Below are 12,269 nucleotides of genomic sequence, written 5' to 3'. Positions count from 1 at the left end.
AGATTTTTTTCAAACACATTTTATGGTAAGTTTTTTTGTTTTGTGCTAACAATGTTTTTTTTTATTACAAAGAGTGCTTTTAACAAATAATTTGCGATATATTTTTTTGTCTTTTTTTATAGAATTTTCTTAATTGATTTTTTCTCTTTTTTTTACATTTTTTTTTATTTTAGAGTTCAATCAGCGATTTTCTGAACAGAAATTAATTCTTCACAAAATTATAATTTTGATTTAATAGTAAAAATTTAAATTTTTTAAAAAGGCTCAATTATTGTGAACCTAAGAACCAAACTCTTATGTTAAGAGATAGGAATATGTTTCAGAAAATTAGAGATCAAACATTTTAATTAAATGATTTTTATGTTGCAGCTTTTTAATTATATAAGATACTTTTAAATAAATAAAAAATTAAATAATTAATTAAATTAAATTTCTTAAGGATGAAATTCTCAACCTTTCGAATATTTTTTTCAAAATCTGTTTGAGGCATTTTCTTGAAAAGATTAATAACAAATAGACTGCTGAACTTGTATGTAGTGAACTGGAAAGCACACACACTTAGGCACTCTAGAAAGGATTTCTTAAAGGGAATCTTTTTCTTTCAACATGCACTTCTGTGTTGTAGCAATAAAAGCATATTTATGTGTTTTTGTTTTTGATAATGGAAAAATGTGTTTGTTGGAATATCTCTATAAGAAAGAATTTGAGAATCTATTTTTTTATCAAGTGAAAAACACATCACAACGAAAGTGGATGAAAATATAATAATAAAAATTCCCACGCTGAAACTATATATTGAAGACAACTGAATGACAAATAAATCCTTAAAAAAAAACTCAACAAAATAATGTGAAAAACTGCAATCAAACATCTAAAAACTCCGCAAAGAAGAAAAAAAATTATAAAGTGATGGTTAAAAGAAGATTTAAAAAGAAATGGTGTTGAAAAGCTATATTAATGAAAAATGCGAAACAGACCAAATTTATATTAAAAAAAAAGAAAACATATTAATCAGAAAATTACTAGAAAAATTATAGAAATATTTTACAAAAAAAAGCAGCAGAATAAATTAAATGAAAAAAATGTAAAAGTTTTAAGTAAGAAAAAAAAACGTAATTTTAGAGAGAAATACGTGCGAAATCTTTATGAAAAAAAAACCCATATTGAAAAAAAGAGTATTATTGGCCTCAAAGTCGAACAGCCACGCTAAGAAAGGATTCCTCCAATGCATTCACATAAATATTTTGCATAAAACATTAGCAAGAAGATTTCACACAAATATTGTTGACTATATTTGTAGTTTTTGGTGCACTCGTTGGTTTTTGATAAACCTCTTGCTGTTGCTGCTGCATATAAATATATATAGGCAGAGAAAGACCCATTAATAGAGCATTTTGTAGGGGTAAATTGCGCTCATCCCATAGAATATTTATATTAGTAAAATAAAATGGGGCAATTTGCCGGAGGAAGACCTCAAAGTGGCGTGTTCGATTTGTAAATAACCTTTTTAAAAAATAAGCTATATATATTTGAATATATTATTATATTAAAAAAAAGGATGAATATTAAAAGAAAAAAATCACATCATTGAATTGCCACACACCACTAAATATTAATTAAAAGTAAAATTGATAAAGGAGAAAGATGAATTAATTATGTAACTTCTGTCAATTAATATCGTAGACTGGATTTATCCATTATAAATGAGACATTTGTTATGTAGTGGAGAAATGCAAAACAAAAAAAAAATAGAAGACACTTTTTGCCAAAAAAGGAGATTAAATAAATATTGGATGGCTTTAGCAAACAAAACAATACAATTAAATTAACAAAAAGTGACACAATAACACTTAATATGAGTATTAAAAAGAAGTAAAACAATATATTGTTGAAAAATGCTCCTCTCCCACGAAGATGCAACTCCACATTTGATCATTTTGATCGTCCTATATCGAGGATTACACGTGTGGAGGCACTTCGGCGTATTAATAGAATTTTATTAGTGTAGCACCCTGAATGAGAAAATGAATAAAATTTGATAATATGCTGCCAAGATTGGATTAATCCACTCGCACATTTATTAGGGTGCTTCTTTTTGTGTGAAAACAAAATAGAGATAGATTTTTTGCAGACAATTTGATCCCTTTTTGGAGAAGAGCAAAAGGATTTTGAAGCAGATTTTATTGATGGACTGAACAGTATGAAAATTTTTCTAGGCTTTAGAGGCTTTTTGCACTACAGCTTCAAGCGTTAGATCTTGAAATTTTACCTGTGAAAGGATTAGAGGGAACATCATGTTTCCTCTTTCGAACTTACAGAGAAGTAAGAAAGCTTTCAGGATTTGGAGATTAAGTGTTAAAGGTCCACAAATAAAAATCCATAAAAAATTATCCAGATTTTCCCATTGTACTAAAACTATGCTCAGCTCTTCTTTCTTGGCTTTGGGTGTAATTCGGTTTAGTCGAGTTTTTGAGACGACCTTAAGTTTCTTAAAGTCAAGCTTTTAAGTTTTTCAAAATTGGTTAAGCTGCATTGGAACTGAATGCATTTGGTGGTGATCTTTACCAATTTGGATACCAAAAGACGATTAAAATACCTATGTATTTAGCCATCTTAACGTATCAAAATTCGTAAAAAATCGTCCTAAAGTCATTCATTCCCGATTTAAACCGAGCCTGACTTAAAAAAAACTTCTCAACCGTATTTAGCAGTAAAACTGGTTAAACGAAAAGGTTTTGATCCTCTTAAGTAAAATTGCCTGAGTATTGGTTTAGATCTGAGCTTTCTAGACCTAATCATTACTATCATTTTGATTTTAATGAGTTTTCAAAGTTGTTTGTAGAAGAAAATCTTAGAAAATAGCTAGAAAAAAAAAGAAATCAATTTCTATCATTTTTATGCAAAACAGCGACGTTCCGACTTTATTGTCATCTTCAAGCTTACTGTCTGAAAATGACAATTTGAACAGATTTTCCTTTTAAATAGGAGGCCTTCAGAGGTTTTCAAGTATTTTTAAAGCCAATTTAAGACTTTTAAGCGAGCTATTAAGATTTCAGAGAAAGTGCTTAAGAAGTCCTCCATGAAAATGCATCAAAATTCTTTTGCAAAACATAAGAAAAATTTAAGAACCTAAAAGAATGACAAAAAATGCTTTGTGGAAAACACAGCTTTGTCTGTTGAGAATAGAAGAAGAAGAAAAAAAACGAGATCTTGTAAAATGTGCTTATCCTACACAAAAAAATATAGTGTTAGTACAGAACACAATAATAATGAAAAAAAAAGAATATTCTATTATTATTAATCAGTGAATGTACTAAATGTAAATATCTCTATTGATAAAAACAACCATATCCCTTTTTGTGAGAAATAAATACCCCCTCATATGGTGGAGAAGCGTTTGGAAGAATTTTCTGAAGAACTTATTCAATTTTCAAGATTTTTTGTAAGAACGACGAAAAAAAATGAAAATCATTCAATTTTTAAAAGAAACCAATTTTTGCAAAAACAAAGACACAATTTTGACCAGGTCAAAATAATTTTTCTATAAATTATAAATTGATGAAGAAGATGAAACGGTGCGACTTTAAAATCCTATTCTAACTCCTCTCGAAAGGAATTCAATGCAAATACATACTAAAAAAAAATAAAAATATGTTTAAGGCAAAAAAAATGGAAAGAGATGACAAAATGAAGCAATTTTGAATTATTTCTTTTCCTCTATCTGTATAAATTTTGATTTCTTACATTTGAAGAAAAAAAACTGAAGAAGAAAATCACGTGGAAGATTGCTTTTAGATTCTCCGGCATTTAATTCAAAACAAACATTAATGAAAAACAAACAATACAAGAGGAACAAGAAGTGAAAATGAGTAAACACAGAGTAAAATATATTATTAAACCACTTTGATGAGAAATAAGAAGTAATAACCATTGAAATATTCATTGAAGTTTTAGTGCGCAGTACATTAAAAAAATGGAAGAAATGAAAAATGCAGTTTTAGATGATAGATGAAGAGTAATGAAAAAAATAACTATGATATTTATGTATTTGATTGTAGATGAGTCAGATATAATGGAATAATTAAACAAGAAAAATACAATAAACACATGTTACATAAAAAATTACTCACACTTGCGTTTTACTTCTTTTTTTTCTTCATCGTCTCTGTTGGAAAGGAAATTATACAATTCTTCGGATTTTCCGCGATGATTTTTGTTGGTCTTTTGAGAGTAGACTCACTCAGCTCGCTCATCTATATAATAAAGAAAGGATTTCGCGTCTGTTCAAGTATCTCGCCGAATTTCCCAGCGAAATTACCTTTTTTGTGACCAGAAAGCGACGCCGCGTCGATTGGCGTCCCCAGTTCAAAACTCTCATTTCCGCCAGAAAAAGTCGTACAAAATGGTTTTCTTTAATCCGGCGAATTTCGCGCCCAAATTTTTACTGAAGCTCCTCGGGGCCCACTAAGCATTTCCAGCGTAGGCCCAAGTCGCAAAATGAGTTTTTCCAAGAAAAAAATATATTCAAAAATTTTTCCGCACAACTACAAACAAACATTTCAAGCACACACTAAAAAAACTCACCTACACAAAATGCCAGAGTGAGAGGAATGTATTTTTCTTTTCCATCTCGGTCATTACAGTGCTTATATACTTATGTACTTATTGTCATTACAGTGCTGTGCAGGCAGGGTTATTCACAAAAAATGAATGATTTTTATTAAATTTAAATTATTTAATTTAAAGAAATTTATTATAATTTTTTATATCTTTATGAGAATCATGATGATGCATTTCTAGAAATTACAGATATTTTATAGAATAAAAGATTTTTAAAAGCTCATTTTTGGATTCAGTTAAACCACAATAAGCAGGCCGTGTACACGGTCCACTTTTTTATGAAGTTGAAGAGCAAAAATGGCTCACTTTTTGTATGGGAAATTTTCGCCTTTGATAATAAAATTTTGATTTTTTGACATTTAGAATCCTGATCGCACGCTGAGAATCTGTCATTTCATAGGTTATTAGTTGTAGAATTTAATGGTACAAACGAATTTGAGATTGAAACAGTCATTAAAAAAAAGCGCAGTCCAACTTCATTTTGTACCAAAGAATTCCATACAAAAAGTCAATCATAACGCGTCCAGTTATAAGAGTTGGTGTCCCACAACGTGTAGAAGTTTGTTTATGCGTTGAAATACTATTTGTGAGCAATATTAGTAGGCAAAGTTTATTTTTTTTGTGAAAATCAGCAATTTGATGCATAAAAATGGTCATATCTCTAGTTCTATAACACCTACAGAAATTTCGTGATTAGTTTTGGAAAGGTCTTGAAATAAGCTATAATTTGACATATATCTCAATGATTTTCAAGGTCACCTCTAGAACACAAAGTGGCGGATTTTTGCTTCACAAAAAGAGTTTTTCGCAATTTTCGTCATGAAGGAATGGTTCTAGAGGTTTTTGATGTTCTAGAAAGTTGCAGATAATTGCAAAACCTTTAATTTGATACCAAATTGAGCAAAATCGGACAGACCGTTCAAGAGATATGACTCTTAGAACTTTTCAAATTCAAGAATTTTTCAAATAGTCATATCTTCTAAACGGCGACATAGATTTTCTTCATTTTCGGACTGGTGACAGATATTGAGTCAGGCTACAACATATCAAAATTTAAAGGAAATCTATAACAGATGTTCGGAGATATAGCCCCTTAAAGTTAGGCAATTTTTGTTTTTGATTTTAGCGCTTCTTGCGGCAATTTTTGGAACTTGAAATGTTCTAGATAGTTGTAGGGCTTCTTGAAACCTTTCATTTGATGCCAAGATCGTCAAAATCGGTCAAGCCGTTCTCAAGTTATATCGAAAAAACACTTTTTGCTTTAGGTCGCCATATTTGCTAAACGGCTTGACCGATTTTCAAGTATGAGTTATCGATGAAAACGTCTCACTGAGCACTACAACATACTAAAATTTCAGACCTCTAGCTATAAGGGAACTGATTGACGGTGTTTCAAAATGGCGAACGGCGGCCATTTTGAATTCTGAAAATGCAAAAAAATGAAATTTTACACCCACATTTCTATAGAAAACTTCAAACCCGAAGTCTCTATCTGTTACCGTTCTGGAGATATAAGGTAAAGTTTGGACCACCGGCCGGCAGGCCGGCCGGATCAAAAATTTTCCACCACCATTTTCGTAATGTGGGATGTCTAAAACGTGCTCATACCAAGTTTGAGCCCGATCTGAGGTGGTCGGTTTTTCCGACGATTACAATACTTGGTGTTGGCCACGAAGTGGAACACCAACTAATTGAGTCGTGTACAGGGCCTGACATTAAGGTACCTATCTTAATTTAATTTTTAAACTTTTTAAGGGGTGAAATTCATCTTAAAATTTAAGTCTAAAATCGATAAAATTCTTATTCCCACCATGTAGTGTCTTTTAAAAATACTATTTAGTATTTTTTTATGATCAAAGTGAGATAGAGAAAACTTACATATGTATATAATTTATAGTTTTTTAAAGATTCTTTCTTATAAATATGTGAAAACTTTTGAATTTAAAAATGGATCAGTAACGTTTCTTTAAGGACCAATGGAACATTTTCCTCCTAATTTTTTTGAAAATGCATAATTTTAGCTATTAAATTTCCATTAAATTGAGCAAAAACCTGAGCGTCTTGAGATTACATCTTATTGTACATCTCCAAGAATCCACAGGACGAAAAAGAACAAAAAAATCGAAAATTTCAATAATTATTTTCACGTCATTCCACTCGCTAGAATTCTTACGTTCTTTAAGGGATTAACCACTAAGATTTCTCTTAATGAACCGCGTTTTGTCCATTTAGGAGAATTAAATTTAAAAATACAAAAAGTAAAAGACATTTAAAAATTTTAAAGTTTTCCATCTTGGCTTTTATTCAACAAAAATTATTTAATTTAACAATACAAAAGATTTCCTTAAGAACTCCCAGATCAGCGGTCCAATAGCTCAATATAATCACCATTATTCAATGACTTCCGGACAACTACCACTGTGAGCATCTCGCACAGTGAACAATGTAGGTATTGTGATGATAGCGATTGAGTGCAGTTATTGCGGATTTTCACGTTCAGCATGTTGCCGAAAAAATGAAAAGGTAAAACGGTGCGGAGAACATTGAGAGAATAAAATTGATTTTTCATTCACATATTCTTGAGCACAGTTATGAGAATGATGTGAAAAGCATTTTGTGAAAAATCACTCTGCAACAGAAGGTTCATTCCACTCTTCTTCACAAATCTCCTGTGGACTATGCAGGTGCCGCGTGCGAAAATGCTCAACTCGTGCAATTCTTGTATTGTGTGGCAAAAATTGACCATTTTTGCGTCATTTTCAAGCTTGTGCGACTCTTCTTTTTTTCTTTCTGTGCGCGCATCATCTTCCCGAAACGCAATAAATTCAATCCCGCCGCCGTATTTCGGGGTGACTTTGAAGATACTGGTTTTTTCCTCACATTTTATTTCCACTCATTTTTTCCATTTATTAATTCTCACATCATTTAAGTGCGAGATTCTGCATTTTGACTTTTACGTGATATTTATTCACTCATATATGGAATTTATTATGAGATGCTTTTCTTTGATGAAGAAAAACAACACAACTGAGATGTCAATAAATGCAGAAGAATGAGTGGAAATTTATACATCATGCATTGAGACATTAGAGAAGAATTTTAATTTACATGCCCATTAACGAGAATGCAAGAGGCAATCAAAGCTGTAGTGCTGATAGTTGAGAAAGGGTCTTGAAAGTTTCTTTCTTTCTCCCCATATAACATTTATCTTTTTGTGTATTTTATGAGAACACGATTTTTCTTTGATGAAATAGAATTCTTAAAAAAGATCACAATTTGTACAAAGAAATGCCTTAAAATGCTCTAATAAATGAAGATGGTTGTGCTAACATGAGTCAACCTTAAATGATATTTACTTAAATATTTTAAGCAAATTATATCATTCTAAAAATTCAAAAAATAGCACTCAAAAAGTATGTCAGTGTTATCGCTCCACCAAAATGCTCCCAAGGTGTTGCACTTGAACCAGGGGCGTAGCGAGGGGGGGGTTTTGGGGGTTATAACCCCCCCCTCGAGCCAAATTAACTCAAGAACAGTGTGACCAAGTATCAGAAAAATCGCTAAAATTTTCGATTTTGGGATCGTTTTTTCTCATTTTCTTTAATCTTAAAATCAATAAATGTCTAAAAGAAAAAAACAACAAGAGTTAAGAGCTACCAAAATACTATTATTAGCCACAAAAATTTTCATTTTCTGATTCACTGATCAAAAAATTTTATTTATTTATTTTTTGCAAAGAGTCACTCAAAATCCATTTGATATTGGATGAAATTCATTAGTTACACAGACTTAAGTTTTCTCAAGAAATACTTAGATTTTCTTAAGATTTTTTTTAAAATTTTTTTTTAAGAATGTGTTAAGTTTTCAAAAAAATTTCTTACGAATCCTTAAGAAAAAACTTAAGATCGTAAGAAAAATTTAAGATTTTTAAGCTTTCTTAAACGAAACTTAAGATTTCTTAAGTAAATTGAGCAAAATGCATTTTTCAATGACATTTTCTGATCGTCTTGAGGCATTGAAATTCGTAAAAATCATCACAAATATGCATTTTCCTCAATTTACCAAAAAGATCTTAAGTTTCGCTTAAGAAAACTTAAGATTTCTTAGGAAAAAAATAAGATTCTTTAGATTTTTCTTACCAAATTTTAAGCCAACTTAAGGAATCTTAAGAAAACTTTTAAAAAAATTTAACAAAACTGAAGACTTAAGATTTTTTAAATCAGTTTGAATCGAGCGAAATGCATGTTATTCGATGATTTTTACTAATTTACCTGCCTGAAAACAATCCGGAAGTCTTCGTAAAATATGAATTTGAACCGAATCAGCCTGATTAAAGAAATTCTAAGTTTTGATTGTGAAAACTAAGGAAATTCTATATTTTCATTAAAAAAAATTCAAATTTTTCTTAAGAAAACTTGAGAAATTCCTAAAAAAAAAAAAGTTTTTTAAGAAAATTTATGATATTCTTTGACATCTTAAGATAGTATGACTAATGAATTTTACCTAATGATCGGTACTGTGAGAACATTTTGTTCTTACAAAAAATGAAATCAAAAGTTTGTAACCATTTTGGCTATATGAATCTTGAAGGAGTTTAAAAGCTGTTCAATTAAAAATGAAGAAGAAGGAATTTCTACCCCCCCCCGTCGTACAATTTCAAAAGTAAAAACCCCCCCTAAAATTTGGCTCTGGCTACGCCCCTGACTTGAACAAATATCAGATGTAGGTAAATATTAAAATGTTATAGAAATTTTCTTTTTGCAAAAAACAACAACGACAAATTCCCAAAACACTCAAACTTGACAAAATGAGGAGAGTACTTCACCGTCCAGTGGCAAGTGTGTGCCGCGAAGTATATTTGCCATGGAACTCACCACACTAACTTCCTTTTTTTGCTACTCTACCGCATAGTTGGTGTGTACGATTATCTCATCCCAAAATCAAATATTTTTTAACTCAAAAAAATTAATATTTTATAATATGCAAATTTTCCAAGCATATTATCTCTTTTCACTTCTATTTTTGTACCGTACGTGCTTATAGAGTTGGGCGCGGGAGAGCTGACAAACTCCTTATTTGTCGTATTAAGGGGGGTCTCTTTTGAGAGCTGGTGAAATTAAATATTTTAATTTTTCTTGGGGTTTTTCTTAAACTCGGTTTTCAAGTGTTGGTGACATTTAAAGACTTATCATTAAAGAGTAAGAAAATCACTTTCCGCCATCTTAGATGCGGCGCCATCTTGAGATTTTCCTCAAAACACAAAGGTAGGTTTTTCTCAGGATCTACTGGATGGATTTTGATGGGGTCAAAAGCAAATGAAAGAGGAAATACCAGTGCAAATTTTGATGTACCAGAATTTTGAATTTCCACTCTGGGGCTGAGAAAAGTGAAAAAATGTGACTTTTTTCAGTTATTTTTGACGTTTTTCGACTTTTCTCAGCCCCAGAATGGAAATTCAAAATTCTGGTACATCAAAATCTGCACGGGTATGTCCTCTTTCATTTGCTTTTGACCCCATCAAAATCCATCCAGTAGATCCTGAGAAAAACCTACCTTTGTGTTTTAGGGCAGTTCTGCGGAAAAGTCGGAAAATCACAAGATGGCGTCGCACCTAAAATGGCGAAAAGTGATTTTCTTACACTTCGATAACTAGGCTACAAATGTAACCATCATCGGATATCCAAGTTTAAGAAAAACCCCAAGAAAATGACAACATTAAAAATGTGTAAATTCTAACAGATTTCCCAAGAGACCCCCCTTAACGCATTGGCAAATTATGTCATTAAAATGAGATTTTTTGGAGGTGAGAAGACACACACACACTGTGTAGAAAATCATTAGCAAACTATTCACGATTTTGGTTCAAATCCCACTTTCATGTAACACTCAAATGCAGGTGAAACACACCTTGTTGTGATGATATAGCTGAGTTAATTTACAAGTAATTCACGGGATTATTTAAAACCGTTCAAATAAGTCATGACGGGAATATCTTTGAATTTCAATTATTGGCGCACTCCTCTCAAGTCTGTTTGTGCTGTATCAAGGTTAATCGTACTGCTGAATTTTATTAAATAAGTTCAATTGGCAATTTGGGAATTATTCTCAGAATGTTCTCAATTCTGCTGAATATAATTGAAAGATTGGGAACATTATTTGTGAAGACGATTGAGATTCTTTAATCATTTCCCAATTTTTCCTTTATATAAGAAAATTATTCCGCTATGTCCCAATAAAAATTCTAGATTAAGCAAAAATTGCGTAATTAATCAATTTAACTTTGGGAAGTTTTCTATTCCTTTTTGAGCTATTCTATTTATTAAAAAAATTTAGGTCCTCTACTAACTAAAGATTAATTGAATAAATAAATGATTTTTCCACTTGGCTCATAAACGGCAGAAATTGAAATCTCTACAAACATTTAGCATGATCCGAACATTAAACCTTTATATTACAGTGCCTATATATATAGCATATTTAGTACCTTCGTTTAGCATATATTTGATTTACAATGAGTGAATGTAAAGAAAAAATCCATTTAGTTGAATCAGGTGCAAGAGAAGACGCATTTTCAAGTGAGGTAGAGAGATCCCACATTTTGATTGACTCGCTAAAAGTGAATTTTATAATCTATTGCATAAGAAAACTCATAACTCATAGGCTTTGCGCGATGCCGCGTCCTCTTCTGGTGGTGAGATTGACCAATGGGTCGGACAATTTCGGTTAATGGATGAAAATGATTTGTTTTCACATGGAAAGAGTCTTCCTCATAGCCGGGCAGAAGGTGTTTGCTCGATTGGCAATTTAAATAATACCGCGCGGAATTATGCAATTTTATCCGCTGCATCAATTTCACTTTCATTATGCACTTTTCTCTCCAACTTCTTGTACATACTATGTGCATCGTCTTATGATCCCGTTTACCGCTGTTGTGGATTTTTCTTCCACCCAGGAAGTACGCACATGCGACGCTTTTCACCGTTCATCTTGCACATCGCTCAACGGTTTCCTCGCGCGTCATCTCGCGATCACCTCACCTGTGCACAGCGTATATTCCCATGCAAGCCGCATGGTGATTACATCAAAATGTGTGACAATTTTCTAATCATTCCCCCAGCTCATTTGTCCACGATGCAGCCAGCGCGCAGTAAAAGTTCCGGCTATTGAGTGTTTGACGTTTTTCTCAACGGAGAGACATTTTTCATCACATTTCACCTGGCACTTGGGTAAAATTCACCCTGAGGCTGTGAGAGTTTTATTATACCAAAGTGCCACGCATTAATTGCTCACCATAAGAAAATTGCAATAGATTCCATCAGGGGTATATCATTTTGCAATCTAAGGATGGACGTTTTTGATTCATTTTAGTTGAATTTTTGTGGATTTTTTTGCAGTCTTTGGAAAAATTGAATTTTTTTTCAACGACTGCATCACATTTTATTTTAAAAATCTAATGGATATTCATTAATCAGTTTTAATAGCTTTTTTTTAACAAAAGTCTTCACATATTGTACGCAAAGCCCCCTTGCAAATTACATCTACTTATCTAGTCGTAATAGATCGTGCAAAAAGTATGAAAAGAAGAGAATTCCAGAGACATTTTCTAAGACACCTCAACTCTCACTTAATAGTTCCTATTTTTTCCATTG

The sequence above is a fragment of the Lutzomyia longipalpis genome, chromosome 1 (assembly GCF_024334085.1).
Source record: "Lutzomyia longipalpis isolate SR_M1_2022 chromosome 1, ASM2433408v1".
NCBI lineage: Eukaryota > Metazoa > Arthropoda > Insecta > Diptera > Psychodidae > Lutzomyia > Lutzomyia longipalpis.
The sequence above is the reverse complement of the archived record's forward strand: the minus strand, read 5'-3'. Positions refer to the sequence as shown.